The following is a 27,284-nucleotide window of genomic DNA, read 5'->3' on the forward strand; positions in this document are numbered from 1 at the left end:
ATTCTCAACACAATTACCTAGGGTTTCCTAGGGTTCTGGAGTCATCATGCCACTTAAAGCTTTCTACTTGATAAAAATGACTCCTCACATACTCTAAAGTCCTAATAGTGACTAACTATCTGAACAAAGAGTCTAGACATGTGTCCAACATGAACTTAATACTATCAGATCCACTGAGTAATAAGGTCAGGCAGGCATAGCAGGCATTCATCCCACTGTGGAAACATGAAGTTAAAACTGGTCAAGATCAGGACTACAAGGCATAATTAAATAACATAAAATAGTGCATTCTTATGGGACCTACTTCTATTGGAGATCTGAGCCCCTACCTCAGACCATGCCCTATGAAGTAATCTATAACCAACTGACAGAGAGAGAAAAGCATCAAGCTTGCTTCACAGGTAGCCGGATCAATATTGTGGCATTAGATATAATCTTGCAGGAAGTCTTAAAGTACTGCAGTGAAGGGAAGGAATGGATAAGACCTCCAAGGCATTCATTTTGAAGGGGGAAGCAGTACGAGAAATCAATATACATGAAACCCAGGCAGTGAAAAATGGCTTGGTTGGTTGGGTAGGCATCTGGAAGGAGCAATGCTAGGATATCAGAGACATTCTTCTCTAGGTAGAAGCATGTGTGTGGTCCTATGGGAGCGGGTCAGAGTGTACAGATCTTTGTCTGTTAGGTTAAGGCCCACCAGAAATTATCTATAGCAGAGGAGTCACTCAACAATAAAGAGATATTAGTCAGCATCTCTTCTCAGCAACTTCAAAGCAGGTAAAATGAGCCCTTAAGAGAATGGCCCTGGTAGCATGGATGGAGACTATAAGGGGCATCAACATCAAGGGTATTTACTCTTCTAATATAATTCAGCTTCTTCTACTGCTGAATGCCTAAACTTCTCAAAGCAGAAATCGATTCTTCACCCTTACTGTGGCACTGTTACTTAAGGAGACCAGCCAGCCACAGGGTTGCCTGATTTCACCAGACCACTTATACCTAATAAGGACAAAAATGTGTCCTTATTGGAATTAGCACATACTCCAGATATGGGTTTGTCTCCTACCTGCAATGCTTGTACTCATGTCATTATCTGAGCACATAAAGAATATATGGTGTCTTACACAAAATTGTCTCAGAACAACAAAGCAGTTTTACAGTCCCTGATTATTGGATCCATTTACAATACAAGGAGCTAATACTAATAGAACCATGAAATACTCTAAATACCAGCTCAGAGACATTTCTTTTTTAAAATATATTTTTTTATTTTTATTTTTTCAAGTGCTTTCACTGAAAAATCTTCATACACATTCATTCCATACATGGTGTACAATCAACGGCTTGCACTATCATCACATAGTTGTGTATTCATCACCATGATCACTTCTAAGAACATTTGCATCACTCCAGAAAAAGAAATAGAAAGAAAAAAGAAAAGATTCATACATACCATAAACTTTACCTCTCCCTCTCATTGATCACTAGTATTTCCATTTACCCCATTTATTTTACCCTTTGTCCTTCCTATTATTTATTTATTTTTATCCATTTTTTTAATTCATCTGTCCATACCATGGATAAAAGGAGCATCATATACAGGTTTTCATAATCACATGATCACATTGTAAAAGTTATATTTCTATACAATCATCTTCAAGAATCAAGGGTACTGGAACACAGCTCGGTAGTTTCAGGTACTTCCCTCTAGCCACTCCAATACACCATGAATTAAAATGGGATATCTATGCAGCACATACGAATAACCTCCAGGATAACCTCCCAACTCTGAAATCTCTCAGCCACTGAAACTTTATTTTGTTTCATTTCTCTCTTTCCCCTTTTGATCAAGAAGGCTTTCTCAATCCCTTGATGCAAGGTCCCAGGTGGACATGGAGATTTATACTCCTGAGAGTCATGTCCCATGTAAGGGGATGGCAGTGAGTTCAACACCCAAGTTGGCTTAGAGAGAGAGACCACATCTGAGCAACAAAAGAGGTTCTCTGGGGGTGGCTTTTAGGCCTTATTGAGGCCTATCCTTGGCAGGAAAAATTTCCATAGGGGCAAAACTCAAGAACGAAGGCTTGGCCTATTGAGTTGGCTGTCCCCACTGCTTGCAAGAATATCAGAAATTCAGAGTCATTTCTTTTGCTTAGAAATTATACTTTTGAATTCAGGTCCAAGGAAATAACCTCAAAGATGAGAAATTGTTTTTCACAGAAATTGTCATAATGATATTCAAAATAGTGGAATATTTAAATTTACATGTATTATGCTGTAAGGTGACAGATAAGCAGCTTGAAATTTCATGATTAAAAATATATTTATGAGTGTATATAAGCAGAAGAATTTATTTTATTTTAATTTGAAATAATGTAATGTAAATTATATATGCATCAAGATTAAAATGTTATTCCAAAAACATTTGTAAACTGATGTTCTCAAATATTAATGCTTATAAATGAGTGTGTTGTTTTTCTTATATGTTTATTATTGTTCAAATATCCTTAATGTATAGATATTACATTTATACTAAAAAAATAAGAATGTAAAACAAGTAACTCCATTTCCATATATGTCACTGGAAAAGGAGATATATAGGCATAATAAGTCCAAATACATTTTTTTATGTGGGGTCATATAAGTTTTTCTCTAAGAATATGATGGTCATAATATCACAGTTTTTTTGTTAAGAGAAGAGTTGAGGCTACAGAAAGGAGGCAATGTATAAAAGGGATTTGGTAAAGAAGCCTCTAGAGTAGAGGTAAATAATATGTTTCCTTAGAAATTGAGAATTTTCAGAAACCTGAGAATATTTTCTCGTGAAAAATCAAATAGCATCAATAGCTATATAACCTGGGTTAGTGAGGATTTTATAATTAGTTCAGGAAATTGTTAATTACCAAAGTCATTCTAAGACTAGATTTACAGAGAGTTTCCTCAGAATCATGAGGGAATATGAAAGAACATGTAGGCCCCTTCCACAATGGTTTTGGGAAACTTTGTTTACAAAGTAGAAGACAAAGATGTCTCAATAATATTTTATGAAGTCCCCTTCAAGAAGTAAACAAGCCGCTTCATCAAAAGTTATTAGAATTTTTTAGACCCACTCGTACAGTTATTGGAAGATCTGTGATAATAATTAAGCCCTACTCCATTAAGAGCCAACCTTTCTTTCTTAGGATAATTCTGTAAAGTTTTAAAATACATTTCTTCAAAAATGTGTTTTTACAAACAAGTCTGCTACCTTGTTACTAACATTATTGATTTGCCTCCTGAGTTTGGAAAAGAGGCTAGGAATGCCCAAATTCCAGTTGTTCTAGTTGTGTGGTGTCATGGTTAGGGACAGGTGTCAACTTGGCCATGTTGTGGTACCTGTTCGTCTGATTGGGTAAGCACTGGCCTGTCTGTTGCAATGAGGACATTTCATAGGATTAGGTTATGATCACGTTAGCTACATCCACAGCTGATTCCATCCAAAGGGGAGTGTCTTCTGCAATTAGTGATGCTAAATGCAATCATGGGAAGCCTTTTAAGGAGGACTCAGAGGAGATAAGTTGCATTCCTGCTTTGGCTGGCGAGCCTCTCCTGTGGAGTTCATCCAGGCCATCCATTGGAGTCATCAGCTTCGCAGCCTGCCCTGTGGATTTTGGACTCTGCGTTCCTACGGTCACGTGAGACACTTTTATAAATTTTATATTTGCAAGTGTTCCCTGTTGATTCTGTTTCTCTAGAGAACCCTAACTAATACATCTTGGTACCAGGAGTGGTTCTTAAGGAACAGAATCTTAAAAATGGGTTTTTATGAATGGTTTTCTACTCTGACTGGGCTCAGAGACACTAAGGACTCTGATTCCCATAATCAGAATGACACTCCCAATCCATGGACTGAGTTGGCAAAGGAGATAGTCAAAATATCATCATTCGATTCTCCTAATGCTTCACTTGTACGAAGCCAGACTCTGGGGGATAATGTTCTTGACACCTTTACAGAGTTTTGTAGAAATAAGAGTTATAGAGATGTTGGTTGGTTGTTGTTAGATACACTGTCTGCATTAAAGGGTGAAAGGGATGGGCTTAAGGCTTCAAACAAGAAGCTTAAGTGCCGTCTGAAAGATGTAGAGGTTTCTATGAGTATCCTCAAGGAAAATTTTATTTCCTGTAGCCGTAGACTTGAGATCTCTGAAAATCAGACTCAGAATCTTATTGTTAGAGTAGCAACTTTACAACGTAAACTGAAATCTCAGTCTTGCATGGTGTCTGCCGTTAAAGTGAGGGCATTGATTGGAAAGGAGTGGGACCCTGAAAAATGGGATGGTGACATATGGATTGATAATGATGTTGGGGGTGAGGTTGAAACCCTAGACCATGCTGAGCCTTCTTTAGATAACCCTGTAATAGTCTGCCCTGAGGACATAGCCGCCCCACCTTCAGCCTGCCTTGAGGAATTGGCCACCCAACCTCCTCCTGAAGGGATTAGCCCTAGAGTTATTAATCCTGTTTCACCAGATGAAACTGCAAATGAAAGCCCTGAAGCAAATGGCTTGGAAGATATTTCTAATTCTTTTCATGACCCACCCCCACCACCCCTCATTTCTTCTAGACCTATAACTAGACTAAAGTCCCAACAGGCCCCTAAAGGTGAGGTACAAAGTATCACACATGAGGAGGTACGTTATACTCCAAAAGAACTGTGTGAGTTTTCCAATTTATATAGACAGAAAACAGGGGAATATGTGTGGCAATGGATTTTAAGAGTGTGGGATAATGGTGGGAGGAATATAAGGCTGGATCAGGCTGAATTTATTGATATGGGCCCACTAAGCAGAGATTCTGCATTCAATGTTATAGCTAGAGCAGTTAGAAAAGGTGTTAACAGCTTGTTTGGGTGGTTGGTTGAAACATGGATCAAAAGGTGGCCAACATTACCTGAGGTTGAAATGCCAGAACTGCCCTGGTATAATGTAGATGAGGGGATCCAGAGGCTTAGAGAGATTGGGATGTTAGAGTGGATTTATCATGCAAAGCCTGCTCTTACACCCCAGGAATGTCCAGAAGATGCACCTTTTACCAGAACAGTGAGAAATAAGTTTGTGAGACTAGCACCATCATCCCTCAAGAGCTCTGTGGTTGCAATTCTCTGTAGGTCAGATATTACTGTAGGAACTGCTGTCACTGAGCTGGAATCCTTAAACACAATGGGGATGACAGGATCCCGAGTTGGCAGAAGCCAGGTGGCAGCACTTAATCACCAAAGACAGGGTAGACGTGGGTATTATAATAGACAACAAACTCAAAGGAGGCATCAAAATTATATGACACGCAGAGATTTGTGGCATTGGCTAGTAAATCATGGGGTGCCTAGAAATACAATAGAAGGGCAGTCTACTAAATTCTTGTTGGAGCTGTATAAACAAAAGAGTTCTAGGTCAAGGGAACAGAAGTCTAACCTGAATTACAAAAACACAGAATCACGGCCCCTTAATCAATTTCCAGACTTGAAACAGTTTACAGACCCTGAGCCCCTTGAATGAAGGGGAGGCCAGGTCCCTATGGGGAAGAAACCTGTTACACTGCCACAAATTTATACTGTTGACCTTCCTCTAAGTCTTCCTCAAGGAGACCGACGGCCTTTTACCAGGGTAACTGTGCATTGGGGAAAAGGAAATGATCAGATATTTCGGGGATTATTAGACACTGGTTCAGAAGTGACATTAATTCCAGGGGACCCAAAACGTCACTCTGGACCACCAGTCAGAGTGGGGGCTTATGGAGGCCAGGTGATCAATGGAGTTTTAGCTCAGGTCCGTCTCACAGTGGGTCCAGTGGGCCCCCGGACCCATCCTGTAGTTATTTCCCCAGTTCCGGAATGTATAATTGGCATAGACATACTGAGCAACTGGCAGAATCCCCACGTTGGTTCTCTAACTCGTGCAGTGAGGGCTATTATGGTGGGAAAGGCCAAGTGGAAGCCACTAGAACTGCCCCTACCAAGCAAAATAGTAAATCAAAAGCAATACCGTATTCCTGGAGGGATTGCAGAGATTACTGCCACTCTTAAGGACTTGAAAGATGCAGGGGTGGTGATTCCCACCACATCCCCATTCAACTCTCCTATTTGGCCTGTGCAGAAAACAGATGGGTCTTGGAGAATGACAGTGGATTATCGTAAACTCAACCAGGTGGTAACTCCAATTGCAGCTGCTGTTCCAGATGTAGTATCATTGCTTGAGCAAATCAATACATCCCCTGGTACCTGGTATGCAGCTATTGATCTGGCAAATGCTTTTTCTCAATAGCTATTAGTAAGGACCACCAGAAACAGTTTGCTTTCAGCTGGCAAGGTCAGCAATATACTTTCACTGTCCTACCTCAGGGGTATATCAACTCTCCAGCCCTATGTCATAATCTTGTTCGCAGAGACCTTGATCGTTTCTGCCTCCCACAAGACATCACACTGGTCCATTATATTGATGATATCATGTTGATTGGACCTAGTGAACAAGAAGTAGCAACTACTCTAGATTTACTGGTAAGGCATTTGCGTGTCAGAGGATGGGAGATAAATCCAACAAAAATACAGGGGCCTTCCACCTCAGTAAAATTTCTAGGTGTCCAGTGGTGTGGGGCTTGTCGAGATATCCCTTCTAAGGTGAAGGATAAATTGCTGCATCTGGCCCCTCCCACAACCAAAAAAGAGGCACAACGCCTAGTTGGTCTTTTTGGATTTTGGCGACAACATATTCCTCATTTGGGTGTGCTACTCCGGCCCATTTATCGAGTGACCAGAAAAGCTGCCAATTTTGAGTGGGGACCTGAACAAGAGGAGGCTCTGCGACAGGTCCAGGCTGCTGTGCAAGCTGCTCTGCCACTTGGGCCATATGATCCAGCAGATCCAATGGTGCTGGAAGTGTCAGTGGCAAATAGAGATGCTGTCTGGAGCCTTTGGCAGGCCCCAGTAGGAGAATCACAACGCAGACCCTTAGGATTTTGGAGCAAAGCCTTACCATCTGCTGCAGATAACTACTCTCCTTTTGAGAAACAGCTTTTGGCCTGCTACTGGGCCTTAGTAGAGACTGAACGCTTAACCATGGGCCACCAAGTTACCATGAGACCTGAGTTGCCTATCATGAGTTGGGTGTTGTCTGACCCACCAAGCCATAAAGTTGGGCGTGCACAGCAGCACTCTATTGTAAAGTGGAAATGGTATATACGAGATAGAGCCAGAGCAGGTCCTGAAGGCACAAGTAAGTTACATGAAGAAGTGGCACAGATGCCCATGGTTTCCACTCCTGCTGCCACATTACCTTCTCTTTCCCAGACCAGAGCTATGGCCTCTTGGGGAGTTCCTTACAGTGAATTGACTGAGGAAGAGAAAACTCGGGCCTGGTTTACAGATGGTTCAGCACGATATGCAGGTACCACCCGAAAGTGGACAGCTGCAGCATTACAACCCCTTTCTGGGGTGTCTTTAAAGGACAGTGGTGAGGGGAAATCCTCCCAGTGGGCAGAACTTCGAGCAGTGCACCTGGTTGTTCATTTTGCTTGGAAGGAAAACTGGCCAGAGGTGCGTTTGTATACTGACTCATGGGCTGTTGCTAATGGTTTGGCTGGATGGTCAGGGACTTGGAAAGACCATAATTGGAAAATTGGTGACAAAGAGGTCTGGGGAAGAAGTATGTGGATAGACCTTTCTGAGTGGGCTAAAAACATGAAGATATTTGTGTCCCATGTGAATGCACACCAGAGGGTGACTTCAGCAGAGGAAGATTTTAATAATCAAGTGGATAAGATGACCCGTTCTATGGATACCAGTCAGCCTGTTTCCCCAGCAACTCCTGTTATTGCCCAATGGGCTCATGAACAAAGTGGTCATGGTGGTAGGGATGGAGGTTATGCATGGGCTCAGCAGCATGGACTTCCACTCACCAAGGCTGACCTGGCTACAGCCACTGCTGAGTGCCCAATCTGCCAGCAGCAGAGACCCACACTCAGCCCCCGATATGGCACCATTCCCCGAGGTGACCAGCCAGCTACATGGTGGCAGGTTGATTACATTGGACCACTCCCTTCATGGAAGGGGCAGCGATTTGTTCTAACTGGAATAGACACATACTCTGGATATGGGTTTGCTTTCCCTGCACGCAATGCTTCTGCCAAAACTACTATCCGTGGGCTTACAGAATGCCTTATCCATCGCCATGGTATTCCACATAGCATTGCTTCGGATCAAGGAACACACTTCACAGCAAATGAAGTGCGGGAATGGGCACATGCTCATGGAATTCTCTGGTCTTACCATGTTCCCCATCATCCAGAAGCAGCTGGATTGATAGAACGGTGGAATGGCCTTTTGAAAACTCAATTACGGTGCCAACTAGGTGGCAAAAACTTGAAAGGCTGGGGTAATGTTCTCCAGGAAGCTGTGTATGCTCTGAATCAGCGTCCACTGTATGGTGCTGTTTCTCCCATAGCCAGGATCCATGGGTCCAGGAACCAAGGGGTGGAAATGGGTGTGGTGCCACTCACTATTACTCCTAGTGATCCACTGGGAAAATTTTTGCTTCCTGTCCCTGCTACCCTGAGTTCTGCTGGTCTACAGGTTTTAGTTCCAAAACGGGGTGTGCTTTCTCCAGGAGAAACAACAGTGATACCACTGAACTGGAAGTTAAGATTGCCACCTGGCCACTTTGGGCTACTTATGCCTCTGGATCAACACACCAAGAAGGGAATTACATTATTGTCTGGGGTAATTGACCCTGACTATCAGAAGGAAGTAGGACTGCAACTACATAATGGAGGTAAAGAAGAGTTTTCTTGGAATATAGGAGATCCCCTGGGGCGTCTATTAGTACTACCATGCCCTGTGATTAAAATCAATGGAAAACTGCAACAACACAATCCAGGCAGGACCACTAATGGCTCTGAGACTTCAGGAATGAAGGTTTGGGTCACCCCACCAGGCAAAGAACCACGGCCAGCTGAAGTGCTTGCTGAGGGGAAAGGGAACATGGAATGGGTAGTGGAAGAAGGTAGTGATAAATATGAACTTCGACCACGTGATCAATTACAGAAACGAGGACTGTAATGCTGTTTTGTTTGTGTTATACTATTTAAGTTGTAAGATATCAAGTTTAAGAATGAATGTTGTCCAAGGATTTGCACCCTATTCTGGAGAGATTTAATGTGTTTCCAGTTATATGCAGGACAGTTGAGTATTGTCAGGTAAAAGAAAAAATGTGTGCTTATTTTTGTTTTCATTTGGAAATCTAAGGTATAGGTGCCAAGTTGACAAGGGGTGGACTGTCATGGTTAGGGACAGGTGTCAACTTGGCCATGTTGTGGTACCTGTTCGTCTGATTGGGTAAGCACTGGCCTGTCTGTTGCAATGAGGACATTTCATAGGATTAGGTTATGATCACGTTAGCTACATCCACAGCTGATTCCATCCAAAGGGGAGTGTCTTCTGCAATTAGTGATGCTAAATGCAATCATGGGAAGCCTTTTAAGGAGGACTCAGAGGAGATAAGTTGCATTCCTGCTTTGGCTGGCGAGCCTCTCCTGTGGAGTTCATCCAGGCCATCCATTGGAGTCATCAGCTTCGCAGCCTGCCCTGTGGATTTTGGACTCTGCGTTCCTACGGTCACGTGAGACACTTTTATAAATTTTATATTTGCAAGTGTTCCCTGTTGATTCTGTTTCTCTAGAGAACCCTAACTAATACATGTGGTAATGCTACAATGTAAAGGGAACAGGGCAACAGAAGACATGAGAGAAGTCATAACAGCATAATATCAGTGCAAAACACTGGCTGTTTGAAATAAGGTGCTAACTTATAAGTCAAAGAAATCAAGACCTTAAACATTGTCAAAGTTATAGTGAGAGATTAGGGGATTCTGGGAACTGTAAATGGATAAAGGAGTTAGAATAGTAAGGAATTTGGTTTCTGAAGAGAGCTATGGACTTTGCCCTGGCTCCTGGGAGGTAACCCATAATATCCTGAAATTTCCTGGGTAATAGTGTCTTTGTTACTTGTGGTGGACATACACCAAGAGTAACAAAGTTTATGCTAATGAGGTTACACAGGCTGGCCAGGCCAGTGAGAAAAGCCATGGTTTTAGAGGGTGGGGGTTCTGTGTGATATGATATCAGGCCCAGGTGATATCTGGGTAGGGGTGGCTGCAAATTGACTTCAGCCATGAGAGCAATAATTTGGTGACTATTTAATGAAGCCCCAATGAAAACTCTTGGGACGAAAGTTTGAATGAGCTTCCCTGGTTGGCAGTTCTCTGTTACTGTTGTCCTTCTGTCGGGAGAGTGAGGTGTCCCTGAGGACAACAGAGCTTTGAATCTCAAATCCTCCCGGACTTCATTAATACAAAAAAAATGAGACTGTAAAACAAGAACATACATTTCCCTTCCTTTTTGCTTTCCCTAGAGTACATGTGACTATTAGTACACTGGCTTTCAGTGAATTGTGTGAGTCTTTCTAGTAAGTTATGAAACCTGAAGGTGGTTCAGTGACCCTCTCCCCATCCCTGTGCTTGCAGTCGGTGCTGGAAGTCTTGGGCAGTCTAGACAGTCTGGAAAATTGTTCCCTTCCCAAGGAGTTCTGTCAACTACAGGTAAGATAGTGCAGCAAATTGGATAAGAGTATGGGCTCTGGCATGACAGATCCTGAGTTCAAATCCAAGTTCTTCCTAACCATATGTACATGGAAAAGCACTAATTATCTACAATTTGACAATAAAATGCACCGCTCGATAACTAAATACTCGTTATGTATTAGTGAGTCAAACTATTGAGCAACTATGAAGATATAAGATATGGAGCGATACCTCTCTCAACCATAAAAAATATAGCAACTGCCACAAAATCATAACAATTAATAGCTTCAGTTAACTTCTGTTATGTTTTAATGAGTATTTCTATAGAAACAAGACAAACGTTTTTCTAAACAGCTTTCTGTTTACTTTTTCTAATGTTCTTCCTTTAAAAAAATGAATGCATTTACTGTCACACCTAAAAATATTACACCAGGCAAAGAAATTTAAAAAGCAATATGTAATATTACTGTATTATTATATAAAGATTGTATATTTTAAATGAAAGTGAGTACAGTGTTTTTCTCAGGGTTAAATTAAAACTTTTACTAAAATAAATTTCATAAACATGAAATGTCTTTCGGCCTATGAATTAATCATCTATGGTTATTATTGATTTTATCGCATCTTATAATCAATCCATGCACGCATTTATAAATATTATTTATGTTTTAAATCCACAGGCAATAAACAAAATGTCATGTCAATACATATAATCCCTATTATGGTTAACATAATGCTTCTTTAAAGAAAGAAATGCATAATAGTGAATAACACATGCAAGTATTTAGCTACTGAGAACTAAAGGTACTGAGTATGACAAGCAAAAGTACCAGATTTTGTATGAAGATGTCAAATCTTGTTCAAAAAGAACAATATTTTTTGGAAAAGCACTTTTCAGCTGAAGGCATTTTTACTATGCCTCATTTAACAAGTCTTATTATGACTCTTTAGAGATGTAACAGTGGCAGGTCATACATTTCTTTTACTTAATATCTATAGTTTATTAAAATATGCAATTTCTATGAAATCTTTTTGAAAAACAAAGTTTCACAGCTAGGAACAGAAAATCATGGAAATTCACTGCACATTTTACAGTTCATTTCAAATTTATTAGAACCTGGCTTTAGCTTTGTAGGGTTGCCAAATTATTGCTAGAACACCTGCATATGAGTCTAGAAGAAAGAACCTCCAACAGCTGCAGGTGTAATCCTACTGAACCAGCCTCAGCACAAGTTCTGTTTGGCAAAGCAAAGATCCAGCAGGTGGATGTAGATTCTTTGCTATTTGCAAGAAGTTTGTAGAACCTCACAGGCTTTCTGAACCCATGGTAACTGCAGGCTTCCTCAGACAGCCCAAAGGAGCCCACTGCTAACTTGGTGATAAGATGATGGGCCTAAGTCACTGAGCCATAAAACCTGAACAAGAACTTCCTTAGAGTAATGTCGCAATGTCCTTTTGAGTCAATGACTGACACAACATGATGTGACAGGAAATGTCACACTGTTGAGAGCTTCTGGTTATTATCTCACCTCTCACCATTTGTGGACTAAATTCACATTGGAATAACCCAGATGAGAAGGAAATCACTCACTTCTCTCATTTAAAGTACTTTCCTATGCTCTTTTCTTTTCGTGAAATATACTCTAACATCAATAATCCCGCAACTTTTAAAGAGAATCTTCTTGTGGAACTTCTTTCAGCCGCTTTTCAAAAGCAACCAGATGTTCCCTACTGCATTTTCTCCTTTAAGAAATAAAAAAGTGTGATGTTCCAAGTATTTATTTCTATGATACCTACAGGATTCCTCAGAAATCCATTTTTAATATTATATTATACTCATTGTATTTTATACCAATCAAGAATGAGATTTTTAAGTACACAACCAATTTGTGCCTTAGTAACTCAAAGAATTAGGCAGGCTGTTCTTGGGTCTTCATGGTTTCACCTGTTCTTTTGTTATTAGTGCAGCTTCAGGTTCTGGCTGAGCTCTTCGCAGATCCTTAGGCCCCTCCCAAAGCCAAACCTTTCCCCTGTGCCTCAGATTCATCCGACTCAACATTAAGTTAAACTGCAGCCTGAGACTTCTGTTCTTGGCAAAGATGGAGAACAGTGACTGGATCTATACTTCACCTGAACCACCAAAATAGACAAAATCTACAAGACACTGGACATCACATGACAAAATCAGTGATCTCTGAGAGATGGGGAACAAAGTAATTAAATCTTATGACTGCTACAGATACCTAGATTCCTGCCTGAAGTGCCCTGGCACAGCTGATTATCTGGAAATACCAAGCTTAGAATTCTTAAGGCAGAGTACAAGACAGAAAAGAGTTACATGGGCAGAGAATTGCAGAAATACACAGAAGGACCTTCTAAGTTTTCTTATGTTACAGATCAAGGCTGGCATGTGAAGAAACTACCCGAAATCTGGGAAGGAATTACCTGAAAGAATATGAGTAAGACAAGATTTTAGACTACACTGGGAAAAAAATATGTTACTACCAGCTAATGTGGAAAACTCCATAATACAGTGCACTTTCCCAAGGATTTTATTTTAGTAGTGGGCTAAGGATTTTCTTTTAGTAGTGGGCCAAAATTAATCTTAGATCAAATGCTATTCTGGTCCCATCTGGCAAAGCTTAAAAGCAAGAACCAAAAAATCAAACTGTTTATAAGTAACATCAGAGAGGAAAGGGTAAAGATTTAAATAAGGACATGGAAGACAATTTTTAAATATCTAAATAAGATTTGTAGAGATGAAAATTACACTGTCTGACATGATAAATGTACTAGATGGTATTATCAGAAGATTAGAAATTGGACAAAAAATAAAGAAAATTAAGATACAAAAGTAGAAATTACTCAAAATGAAAAACAGATGGGCAGAGCTTGCTATTAAGAAAGCTCCAAGCTGCATATTACTGGAGTCCCCAAAGTGGGAGAACAAACAACTATTTGAATAAATAATGACTTGGAATTTCTCAAATTTGATGAACTCTATAAACCCAAAGATCCAAGCATCTCAACAAACCCCAACCTGAAGAAACATGAATGAAGGTGCACCAAAGCAAATCAAATTACTTAAAATCAGCAGCAGTGACAAGAGGATATCTTCTCAGAGGAAAGAAAGCTGGCATTGGGGTTCCTCTGTCACATGGAAAGCCACATGGCGATGTCTTCTGTCTTCTTCCAGCTTCTGGTTTCAAACTGCTCTCAGGTTCTTGTATGTTCTAGGGTATCTTCCTTCTGCATCTCCGATTGTCTGTATCTGAGCTTTCTCCAAAATGTCTCCCTCTTAAAGGACTCCAATAAGCTGGCTGAGACCCACCTTGAATGGACAGTGTCATATCTCCATGGAAACAACCTAATTAAAAGTTCCCAGCCCCCAGTAGGTCTACCCCCACAAGATTGGATTAAATTATGGCTTTTCTGGGGTACATAACAGTTTCAAACTAGCACATTTCATCCTCTGGACTCCCAAAAGACATGTTCATTCCATATGCAAAACACGTTCATTCCATCACAATATCAAAAAAGCCTTACAGCATTTCAATAAAAATACAAACACAATACCAAGTCAAAAACAGTACAAAATCTCATCAAATCAGCTATAGGCATTGATCGTAAGGCAAAATTATTCTCTGGCTGTGGACCTGTGAAACTTATAACAAGTTATCTGCTTCCAGAGGGACAAAAGAGGGACCGTTATAGGTTATACATTTCCATTTTCATAGGGAAATATTGAAAAGAAAACAGGGGTCACTGGACCCAAACTGTTACTAAAACCTGCAGGGCATACTCCATTAGATTTCAAAATTTGAAGTCATTTATAGAATGATGTTTTATCCTTGGGGCTTGGGAGATTGGCAGTTCCATCCTTTTCAAGGACTTACACAGTGGCATTGCTCTCTCCAAACATTGGGATGAGGTTGCAACATTGGCAAGCATTGGACCCACTTGTTCTTGGACCCATTCTCCTCAAACATCTGGTGGCACCCAGACACTCTGCCATCTCTGGGGCACATACTCAACCCTTTCAGAACAGTAGGGTGGTGGCCAGATTCTTCCTAGACCCCAGGAAGTGAGTTCCACCCTCTCTGAGGCCTGAGGTAGCAATACCTTTCTGTGGGCTTTCTGTATGTGGGGAACATACCCTTTCCATGTGTTTGGGTGTGTACATTCTCCTGGCTCTATGTTTCCTGGATCAAGACCTTAACTTCTGTGGTTCTGCCTTTGAAATACATTTTCCTTCAATCTGCCCCTTTTCTGTCCCTTTTAGTCCAGATTAGAAGTGGTTCCATTTATGCAGATCTCAGAAAAACTTTGTTGACTTAGCATGCAAGATATGAATCCAAATTCCATAGGCAGGACACAAGCTGGCAACAATGGTGAAAGTCACTGATGAATTCCCAGGACAGGGTGGCTGCCTGAAGTAGAGATGAAAGTTCTCTCTTCTGATGCTGAAATTGCTACCTCTACCTTAAAAGTTCTTCAAACAACCAGATTGAATTAGATTAGATCAAGCTAATTGGATTCTCTTATTGCAGAAGGCAGTTCCCTTAGTTGATCATAGATGTAATTAGTCACAGATGCAATCATCTGACTGATTATTTTTCCACAAAATGCCCTCACTTTAATGGTTAAGCCAGTGCTTGCCTGAACAGACAACTGGACACCATCAGCTGTCCAAGTTCACAATGCAGACTGTCACCACATCAGTAGTCATGTTCACTGTAAAAAGGTTAAACATACCAATAAAAAAGAAGAGACTACCAGATTTTATAATGAAGCAAAACAATAAAATACTGCCTATAAGAATCGCATATAAAATATAATATGTGAACTAGCTTAAAGTAAAAGAATGGAAAAAAGCTATATAATGTTATGAATAACTAAAAGTATGCTAGGGCAGCTATTCTAATACCAAAAAATTTTTGAGAAGAGCATATTGCCAGGAGTGAAGAAGCACATGTCATAATGATAAGTTTCACTTTATCAAGAGAATATAAATATCTTAAATGTTTATATGTTTAATAATAGGAGTTCAAAAAAAAGCAAAAAGTGATAGAATTTCAAATGGAAATAGACAAATACACAATTATAGTTAGAGATTTCAAAAATGCTCTCCCATTGGCAGGTATAAGTGGTAGACAAAAAATAAGTGACCTTGTAGAAAACTAAAAAATATTATCAACTAACTTGACCTAACTGAAATGTGTAGAGCACCTCACCCCAAAAAAGCAGGACACTTACCAAGATGCACTACATTTTGGGCCATAAAAAAAATCTCAATAAATGTAAAAGGCTTTAAGTAAATCAAAATATATACTCTTATCACAATAAAATTAAATTAGAAAATGAAATCTCTGAAACATCTCAAATATTTGGAAACTAAAGAACACTTATAAATAACCCATAGGCCAAATAAGAATTCAAAACAAAAATTAAAAAGTATTTTAAACTAAATGAAAATAGCATAGCATATCAGAATCCATAGGATGACATTAGGGCAGTATGTTTAGGGAAATTTATAGTTCTTAATACTTATACCTAAAAGGAAGAAAGTTTCAAATCAATGAGCATCCAGCTTGAGAGAAGAAATAGAAGAGCAAAAGAAACTCAATAAAAGCAGAAAAAGGAAATAATATGGTCAGAGTAGAAACTATCTAATAGAAAAGAGAAAATAATGAAATAAAATGGATTTTATGAGAATGTAAAAAATTGATAAATATTTAGCTAGACAAATGAGGAAATAGACACAAGTTATCAACAACAAGAATTAGAAATGTCCCTACAAATTCTTCAGACATTGAATGAATAGTGGAATATTATCAAGAACTTTATGCCAATGAATTCTACAACTTTTTAATAAAGTGAATGAAGTCCTCAAAAGGAAAATTAAGCTATAAATCTCACTAACAGAGTTACAAATAAAACTTTTAATAACAAAAACTACAATCTCAGATTGTTTTTCCAGAGATTTCTGCCAAACATTGCAGAAAGAAATAATACATACTTCTTCCTAATTCTTAGAGAAATTTGAATATAGTTGAATCTCTCTCAAATCATTATTTAAGTTCAGTATTACATTAATCAAAGCCAGACAAAGATGATATAAGAAAAGAAAATCACAGACAACACCTGTTTTAGTTTTTTAAAGCTGCTGGAATGCAATATATCAGAAATGAAAGGGCTTTTAAGAAGGGAAGTTATTAAGTTGCAAGTTTACAGTTCTAAGGCAATTAAAATGCTAAAACTAAGGCATCCAGAGAATGATACCTTGATTAAAGAAAGGCCAATGGGACCAGAACAACTCTGTCAGCTGAAAAGACACATGGTGACATCTGCTAGCTTTTCTTCCCAGCTTCTTGTTTCATGAAGCTCCCCCAGGGGCATTCTCCTCCATTTCCAAAGCTCTGGCTGTGTGGGTTCTGTTGGCACTGCAGGCTCTGAAGTTTTTTCCAAAATGGTTCCCTCTTAAAGGACTCTAGTAAACAACACTACCCTAAGTGGGTGGAGACACGTTTCCATGGAAACTGCCTAACCAAAGGATACCACCCACAATTGGGTGGGTCATATCTCAATGGAAACAAAGATATCCCACCCAGAAATATTGAGTGAAGATTAAAGAACGTCCCTTTTGTGGAGTACAAAACATATTCAAATCAGCACAATACCCCTCAAACATATAGATACAAAAATTTTTAAAAACATTTTCACAATTCAAATCCAATTATATACAAAGATGATAATATTCATAACTTAGAATTACCCAGGAATTTAAAGTTGCAATGCACACAAAGTGTGTCAATAAAATTCACTAGATTAGCAGACTAAAAAATAAAAACCATTCATGATCGGCCTTTCATTTTCCTCACCTCTTTCTTGTGAGAGTACCTGCATGTGCTCTTACATGTGTTCTCAATAAATTTTCTGTCTACTTACTCTTTGGCCTGTGCCCTTGAACTCTTTCCTATGGCATGGCCAAGAACCTGGAAGCCGAAATCCAGCAACATGTTTTGGCGAGCCAGTCAAAGTGAGTTCTCTTTTCTAACCATCCTGGTTGGTAAGTCATGGCATAGACTGGGAGGCTTGACCATGTGCTGTCACTTTCCTTCTTGCTTAGCTCATTGTTTTCTTCTTCTGTGTCCTCATGCAATTTTATGCTGTCCTGAAAGGGTGCAAACATTTTCACTGCTCTCTCTAGGAATCTAGGGGATCAAACGCAGCTCCCCTAGGACATAAATTTGGTTCACCCTGAGCCACCAGCTCCCTCTTTGGTGGTGACGGGGCCCAATTTTCCATGCCAGGTAGATCCAAGGAGGCTCACGGCATTAGGTGATACCACACTTTGGGACCTGATTCGGGGCTTCTCCCAGTGAATCCAGTGGGAGCTGATCGAGTCTCTTTCTCTCTCTCTCTCTCCTCAGCTCTCCAAAACTACCCCCACTCTCTTTTTCCCTCCTCTCTGAGGATCTAGACTCTTCCTCCTACTGAATCTGTCCCTTTTTTTTACCTCCCCCACAGAAATCCTCTGTCTTGTCTCCATAGACTCTCCTTTCTTCTCTCTCTGACTTTCTATGCCTTCTGAGACATCCCATCCTTTATAACACAAATTCTGAGCTAAGGATTCCTGTACCCAATAAAAATGTTGTTTGGCACCACAAGGTGTTATCTTTTTTAAAAAGTTGCCTCTGGTTTAGGCCTGAGAAAATTGGGTAGTTTCCAATGAAAGTGCAACACCCCTCCACACACACACACACACTAAAAGCCAGAAGTGAAGTTTGCAGGGTAAGCAAAATCCCTGGCTATCCTGATTGTAGTGAGCTGAGCCTGTAACAGCTGGTAAGCCCCTGAGCATGCGGGCCCTCTTGCTTCTGCTCACTCATGGCTTCACTCTGATGGCTGGCTTCTCATTTTTTCTCTCCAGGTCTTTCCATCTCTTTGTTTGCTACTACATCTGGAGTCCCCGTGTGTTCTGTTATTAGCTCTCTTAAAGGTTTCACTCAGTGCAGAAAGAAACCATTTGCTAGGGATTATAGGCTGCTGGCTGTGTGTTTACGTTCCTAAAAATGATCTGTGTTTTATAGGATGGAAGAAGACTTACTCCTGGCCCTGCCCTAAAATATGTCCGTACCTAGACCCTTCTGATTGCCTGAAAAGCATCCTAAGTCACATTCTTAAAAGGAGCCCTGTTTTCTTGCTGCATGTTCTTTTCCTCTAGCTAGATTATGGCAACAGCCTGAGCTGGTGTCTAGGAGATCCCCTCCTTAGTTTCTTTGTTTGTGGCAAATCCTTTCTACTTTCTTAGGCAGTAATCAAAGCAGTAAATTGAAAGCAGTAAAACCGAAGAAGACAAACGTGTTGGCTCAGCAGCTTTAGGATGCTACTGGGCAACCCATCTCCAGAGTCTTCGAGGACCCTGGGGACATCCAGTGACAAGGAGCCTGATCCCATGGCACCAAGGGATCAGCACCCAGAAGGGTAGGCCAGTGACCTGGGACACCAGGCACCAGTAGGGAATCTGCCTTTACCTTCTCTGTCTTCCTTAAAAATGGGTGCTGCTCCCAATATTCTGCCTAATAATCCATTGGGCTGTCAGCTATGAATTAGGCAAAGGGGCTTAAGGGTGTATTAGATTTGGCATCAAAATCATGACTTAAAAAAAGGCAAACTGGAAATTATCATAATCTGTTCTTCACTTAGCATTCTTTTCTCATATTTGCATCTGATTATACATCTCAAGTCTCTTACTGCTAAGATTTTATTTCTCCTGGAAGCAGCTCCGGGGAAGGTCTCATTTAAGAAACCTTCTGACTGGTTTTCTCTTTCACAGTCCATGGGAATCATTCATGCATGCTTTGCCTTGATAAACTATGGCAATACTGAGTGCAATCCATCCATATATCTCCTTGCTCTGTTATTCAAACGTCTTGCTTTTATAAACATAAGTTTAACATTAACTACCTGGTCCCCTGGACTCAGGGAACATAGGATGAGCTCTATAAGTAGTCATCTCAGTGTCATTTTCAGGAGACAAACTGAGAAATAACTCCTTTCCTTCTTCTTGGAATGGGAGATAAAAATGCTACCATTCAAATTTGGTTTCCAAAGAAATTTTCTCTCCCATTTCCAAACTTTGTTTTCTTCATATTCAATCCTTCTATGTACTTGAGTGGCAAATTTTTATTTTCACATTTTTTTTTTCTTTTTCATATAACTCATTATCATAATCTATATAAGTGTTGTTGAATATCATGGTGTTTTGTTTTGTTTTTTTTCTTTCTATTGTTTTGTACTCAGCCTTTGGTGGCCTCACAGAAAACAGGACAAAATGTTACTTCATTCAGCATTAGAGTAAAAAGAGTCCTCTGCCCATTGACCAAGTTAACCTGATGAGATCAAAAATGAAGCAGAGAAAAGGGACAAATCAAGTTACATCTAAGACCTCAGCTTAGGTAACTAGACTGATGATGAGGTCATTTGCTTGTATGGAAAAACTGAGCACTAGCTCAGGTAAGGGAAAGGAACCTGGAAAAGTTATACCTTGGAGACTTGATATTTGTTATTTTCTTAGACATCTGTAAATGAATATTTAAAAAGATAATTTGATTCAAGTAAAATGAGGGAAAAGAGGTGGCCATTGGCTGCGTCTACAAAGAAATTGTTGAAGAAATGAAAGGTTTAAGATGCAACAGTTTAAGGATTTAAGACACTTGTTTTAAGAACAATAGCTTGATAGAAAAAGAGATCATAGAGGTTTTTATTTTTTTTTCCTGAATCATGGGCGTTGCCATAGTATAGTTGCATCCTGATCAGAATAACGTAGGAGAGGGAGATGCTGATATACAAGGGGAGAGGGTGAATAGCTGCAAAAGCTGAGTCTTAAAAAGTCAATAGAGTAAGATTCTGACTAAGTTACAAATTTGGTTCAACCAAATTTGATTGGTTCAGACACTTTTAGCCCATTGCAACAATGGAAAAGAAAAAAAAAAGATACGGGTTCAGATGCAGGGGTTTGTATATGGTGATAAAAGGAAAAGGAGGAAGGTTCTTTCCTACTTATTGCATTTTATCAAATGAGTATGAGTTAAGACCATCAATTTAAAATGATGCTTGACATGATAAAGATGTAAAGCAAGACAGCAAGGTAAAAAAAAAAAAAAACTAAAAAAACAATTAGATCAGGGAATGGAAAAGCTAATTAGTTGAACATACAGGAAGTTTAAAATGTCCAACGATATTTATAGTCTTTATCTTAAAATAAAAACAGTCTGAGAGTTTTTTATTTTTTCCAATATTTCTTGAACTAATGCAAACGAAAGATAGTTATCTTGTTTAATCAGTGTTAGAATTTTGCCAGACATATGAAGAGGGAAAAGTGAGCTAAAATCCTTTCCAAAGTAAGTATATGGATGTACATGGAGTTCATAGTTGATAATAGGGAAGTGAGGACACGAGAGAAGTTGATGGGCACTGGAAAAATGGTGGAGTCAATGAATAAGAAATCTTACTTTGGTTGAAGAATTTTTGGAAAGTGGGGCCTATAAAAGGGAGGAGGAAAGATATAAGATGTTGGCTAATTGCATACAAGATTTAATAGAATAAGTTGAAGTTGTACTCACACAGGGAGGCTACTGAAAAAAGGGGAAGGTGGGTAGGCCAAAATCTTGAGAGTTTATTTCTTGGTTGAACTATCCACATTTTTTACTTAAGCTTCAGAGAAAGACAGAAAAATATAAAGAGAAATAGTAAGCCTCTATAGATAAAACAATAAAACTATTTAGCTCTTTGTTGCTAAATCCAAATGACACTCGAAGATAACAGGGAAGAAATTAGAAGTAACTGGTTGGGAGCAATATGAAGCAATGGTATCAAGGGATGTTCATATTTGTAGCCCTTACATCTTGACTTTGTATCTAGGCCCTTGATTTTTCTGGGTTAACTCAATAGATTTCCTATTTTGGGGGGCTGGGAGGTGGGGGAGGTATGTGGTCCAGACATCGAACCTGAGTCTCCCACATGGAAGGCCAGCATTCTACCCCTGAACCACCCATACACCCCAATGTCCTCATTTTTAATATCCAGTTGCTACTTTATTTTCTACTCTTAGCTGGGTCTTAGTATAGTGCTTAGTTCCTGAGAAAGGTGTGCTGGCCTTCCTCCATAAACTTTTATCATAATCAATGGAACCCTAGCCTCATGGATACTTTTTAATAGATAGGCTTGGCATGAGGCAATCTTCCCAGACCTTTATCTATTGCCTGTTATTCACTTATGCAACATACACTTATTTAGTGTCTACTATGTGCCACTATATACTCTCAGCTTATCTGGGAAATTAGGAAAATATTCTTGCTGTTTAACATTTAAAATATGCTTATCCTTTATATCAATAGACCTTTTCGAAAAATGAGTTGAATATCGGAGTATGAACCTTCTTTGATTCCCTTCTCAAAGCAGAATGTTATGCATATACAGGAAATTTAGAGAGTCCAGGCAAGAAAATAACCAGCATAATACTTGTATTTTTTAGTATTATACAGACTTAAGATCTCAGAAACTATGAACAACTCTGGACCTGGTGTGATTTATCCCTTCTGTCATTTCTAACATTGAAAGTAGGGTCTATATGGTTATTACTTCCTTTATGTTTACAATGTCTACATTTGTAACAGTATTTATCATGTTTGTGCAACCAGTGATTTTGTTGGATTTTTACCAAGTTTCATGGTGTTAGTTAATGTCTTTCTATAAATCTCATTTTGTGCTGTTAGGAAATTTTCCACTTTAAAAAATCACAAACCTCTGGTTGAAAGTTTATGTAAAATCCACTTTGATCAGAAGAGCATGCTTTCAACACATCCGGACAGAAAAATCCTTAATGTTTGGGCTTTAAATACCATTTACAGGGAAGTCCTTTAAAAAGAATGGAATAGAGACTATTGGATCATTTTAGTAGTAAATTGCCTTCGTCTTATGCAGGATGTTTGGAATATGCCCTTTATTTGAGTAAGTATATCTTAAAAGGTAGATATGATTTTTTATTTTAGCTAAAACAATTCTTTACATTAACATTTCTTAAAATCTTGTAATTTTCCCCATATTTAGTGCATGTGTTATTTACCAAATATTTTATATAAAGTGATTTTCCTTCTGTTCCAAATCTCTCATGTAAAAGCAGAAACATGGGCTTCTACTAAAAATTTTAGAAAACATTTAATAGTTTATATGCCTATGAACTATGCAACTTAATATTTGAATACTTGTACTTCATTATGTAACTGATGAAACAATGATGTATATTAATGCTAGTTCAACCGTTTATTTATAACATCTAGGAATATGTAGTTGTAATTCTTTAGAAGAAATAATTTGGTAGTGTTGGCCAGTTTGTAATAACTTAGTGCAAGGGCTTAAATATATAAATAGATCATGAAATGCAAAAAGAATAAAAATGGAGGGAAGCTAGAACACTAATCTTTAAAATATTATGTAATAGTGGAAATGAATGAGATTAATTCTAGCGATATTCAAGACAAGTGTCCATGATAGTTTACTAAAAGAAAAGAAAATCAAGTTTTGAAATAACTCTGCTTGAGAATTGATAAATATACTGTGATTTTGTCATGCAAAGAAAACTATCATTCCATAAGACTCAAGCAATTATTTCCATGCCAAAAAACATAGATGACTCTCACAAATAGTAATATTGAGCAAACAACACAAAAGATATTATGAGTCCATGGGTGTCAAACAATAACAAATAAAACTTTTGAAGTATAGTATAAGTTTTGGCCATTTAAAAGATTCTCTGTTTTTTTTTTTGCTTTTGCAATTCTAATTATATACATATATATGGATATATATAAATATCACCCTTTACCCATTCACACATGAATATATATATATACATGCATTCATATATATGTTATATATATATTTTCATGTATTCATATACAACATGTTACACTGATTAAAGAGGTAATTTTGCTAGATACTTGATGGATATTTATGTTTAATGATGAAAATATGAATCTTTAAAATGTTTTACTGAAAACTAGAGAAATGTAATGTCTTCAACTATATTAAAAGTAAAGATAACTGCATTGACCTTGATTTTCCAATTCCTGCAACCTCAGAAATACATTCAAAATAATAAAACATTATTATAGCCTCATTTATGCAAATTTTAATGTTCAATATTTTATAACCAGAGAAGAAAGTTATTAAGGATTTATACTCTTACCATAAAAGCTATAAGAATTATGTACTGAGTGATAAGAAAAAAATTCACAAGGAATTAAAAATTTGGAAACAAACTGATTTGTTGAAATATATCTATTTAGAACTACTGGCATTGTTTGATCTGTAGCATATTTCCTAAATATGGTAACAGTATGCATGTGTGTGTATATGTATTTTGAAGAGAATATCATATAATATAAAGCATAATAATGCTGTGGTTTTTGTAAAAGAAATTACAAGCTTTTTATTAAAACAAAGATTATGCAAAATTTAAAGAATAATTTTAAAATATCATAAAGATTACAACAATTCTATAATTTAACTTAACACTAAAATGGAAACAATACTATTGGTTTTAATATACATATTTTTATGGTATGTAACCTACATAAAGAAAATCTTATGTGTATGTGTCCATGAAGGTAAGCAACTTTGTAACCAGCACTAAGATCAGGAAAGAGAGTCACCTTAGAAGGCTCTTTTACATATCCTCAAATGACTGTCTTGGTTTTCAATAAGATAGCTTTGCTTATTTTTGAGTTGATATATATAGTTCAGCCTTCATGAAACCCTTTCTGAATGACTTTATTCGTTTAATATTTTATTTGTGACAATCTCCCAAAGTTTTGTGAGTAGGAAAAATTATTTCACTCTTCATCCTTCATTTCTATGAATTTTCTACAATTTTGTAGATGACAATTTATTAGTTAATTTTGAAACTGGCAAATATGTCAATGTTTCTGGGAATTTTGCTTGTTTTCATTTTTATCTCATTTTTATACATTGCAAATGCATATTTCTTTTAATAGATACATATCTATTTCTGCTGTATATATAACTACAAGTATAATTGCTAGGTTATGATCTATGTGCATATTTAGCAAGATTATATACTGCTAAGATAGTTTTCTAAAGAGGTTGTGCCATTTTGCATACGACCAGTGTATGGATGCCATATGCTCCATATTCTCAATAGAATTGTCATTGCCCTTTTTATTTTACCAATTCTGATGTCTGTGTAGAGGTAAAATATTTTCATTTTAATTAGAATTTATCTAATGACTAGTAAAATTTTAGCATCTTTTCTTGGTCATTTGGATATTCACTTTTATTTGAAGTACAGTACAAGTTTTGGCCATTTAAAAAAATCTCTGGTGAGTTTGTGTGAGCATTTTTTTTTGTCTTTCTTTTGTTTTGCCTTCCAAAAATACTTGGAAAAGATTATTTTTTTAAGCGATCTCGGCCTGCTTTCTTTTGAGGGGGAAGGTCTTAACAAGCAACATTAATTTAAGAGACATACGACTCAGATATTTTATTTTTTCTTATGTCAGTGTTCCCTATTGTACTCATGTACTTAATGTAAATATACATATGCCCATTCTACTGTTAATAGACATTTGGGTTGTTTACAATTTGGATAAATTACAAAAGTTCAGAATTTTCTCATTCTATATTTGTTTTGACTTCTAGATTAATTTAATTTCAGTCAAAGATAAATTTGGATGAGTTCAGTCTTCTTGACTGTTCAAAGATTTTTTTTTTGAGCTGGTTTTTCAGTGTACCCTTGAAAAATATTAATCCATGTACTTTGGTGCAGTATTCTACGTATGATAATCAGATGATTTTAAAGTGTGTTTTACAAATGTTCCGTATCCTTATTGTTTTTTACTGACAGCCCTATAAGATATTGCAGGAAATGGTTAAATCTCCAACAATTTAAATCAGTTGGCCTATTATTCCCCTAAATTCTGTCAATTTTTGCTACATGTAGTTTATTGCTATGTTACTGTTTGCACATACATTTAAAATTGTTTTATCTTCTTAGTGGAGTGATTACTGTTTTTAAATGTAATGTCTCTCTTTCTTACAATGATCTTGCTTTTGCCCGTTTTGTTTCATGTTTTCTTAGTAGAGCTACAGTTTGGTTTCCTGGCTGCTAAAACAAATATCATATAATGGCTTGGCTTAATGAAAGGATTTATTGGCTCACAGTTTCAGAGGCTTGAACACTTGTTTCCTCCTAGGGTTGTTGTTTCCTGGCAGACGAGCAATCTTTGGGGTTCCTTGGTTTTTCCATCACGTGGCAATGCCGGTGAAAGTATCTTTCCCTTTCTCTTTCTCTTCCTGAGCAGCTTCTGGCTGCTCTCTGTGGCTTCTCTTTTGATGTCTTCATTTTATTCTGTTTACAAAGGATTAAAGCCCAAACTGATTTTGTTGGCCACAACTTAACCAACAATAACATCTAAAATAGATCCTGTTTATAATGTGTTCCCACCTACAAGAATGGATTAAAATTCAGAACACGTTTTCCTGAGGTGCATTACTGTTCCAAATGAGTTAAGTTATACTGAGTCTGGGTATAGGTCAAACGTAAAACAATGAGAAACTCAGGTCATAATTCATGAGAACAGATAGCTGCTTCTCATGGGTCATGGAAAGAGAGGAGTGCCTTGATGGGTCAACAGAAAATATGATGAGCCCAGGTGTCACAACAAGGACTTGGGAGCATATAAGCACAGCAAATGAGACCCGTGGGTTTCTGCCTTTATTGTGGTCCAGCGGTGGAGATTAGTAGACTTCCCATAGGTGTTAAAGATTTGTGTATTTAAAGAAAATACACACACTGAGGGGAGGGAACTGGGGTTCTGAGGGTGTAGCATATCATCAGTGGGTTTTGGGTGAGGTGTGTGGGCCATGTGTGGTAGTCACAAATGTGGGTCTGGACTCTGGAAGAGTTTATACCTCAGTGCTGGAAAGCTGCTTATTATTAGACCAAAAGTCAGAATTGAAGTATGTGACTTAGCCAAAGTAGGATGGATGCCTAGGCAGTACGCAAAATTTTTTATTTATTTTAACAATAACAGCAAACTATCTAGTCTGCCTTCTAGACTGTAGAAAGACATGTTCTTCTCACATGCAAATACATTATTCCATCACAACATGGCAAAGCCTTAAGTGATTTCAGTAACTATGCTAAGTAGAAAGTTTCATCAAAATCAATTATGAGTGTGCACTACACTAGGACAGCAGTCATGTTTCTGATGGACCTGTGAAACTTAGAAAAAAGATTATCTGCCTCTAATATAGAATGGAGGAAGAAGCATAGAATAAAAATTCCCATTCCAGAAGGGTGAAATTGAAAATAAAACTGGAGTCAAGGGTCCCAAACAAGACCAAACCTAGCAGGGCGAATTCCAAGAAATTTCAATCTGAGTCATCTATGGATAAATGTTTTGTTTTATGGGCCTAGTGGAGCACAGACCAACCTTTCAAGTGCCTGCACAGAGACCATGCTTCTCTTAAATACTGGGATGAAGTCCCCATCCTCTCTGAGCATTACGATGGAAGCCTTGCTCTCTGTGAAAGCCAGGACACATACCCTGCTATCTCTGGAAGCATGCTCCTTGAAATATATGACACAGGCCC

The 27,284-nt window shown here is 38.2% G+C and overlaps 1 long non-coding RNA gene across 3 annotated transcripts in view; it reads left to right on the forward strand.

Annotated features, from left to right (window-relative positions):
* Positions 1-27,284, forward strand: part of LOC143665361 (uncharacterized) — a 125,355-nt gene that overhangs the window by 12,437 nt on the left and 85,634 nt on the right. For all 3 annotated transcript variants that reach the window (XR_013166910.1, XR_013166909.1, XR_013166911.1), the window contains exon 2: positions 10,551-10,625. This is a non-coding gene — a long non-coding RNA (uncharacterized LOC143665361). The remainder of the gene's footprint in view (positions 1-10,550; positions 10,626-27,284) is intronic.

Source organism: Tamandua tetradactyla, chromosome 21 (assembly GCF_023851605.1).
Source record: "Tamandua tetradactyla isolate mTamTet1 chromosome 21, mTamTet1.pri, whole genome shotgun sequence".
NCBI classification, from domain to species: Eukaryota; Metazoa; Chordata; class Mammalia; order Pilosa; family Myrmecophagidae; genus Tamandua; species Tamandua tetradactyla.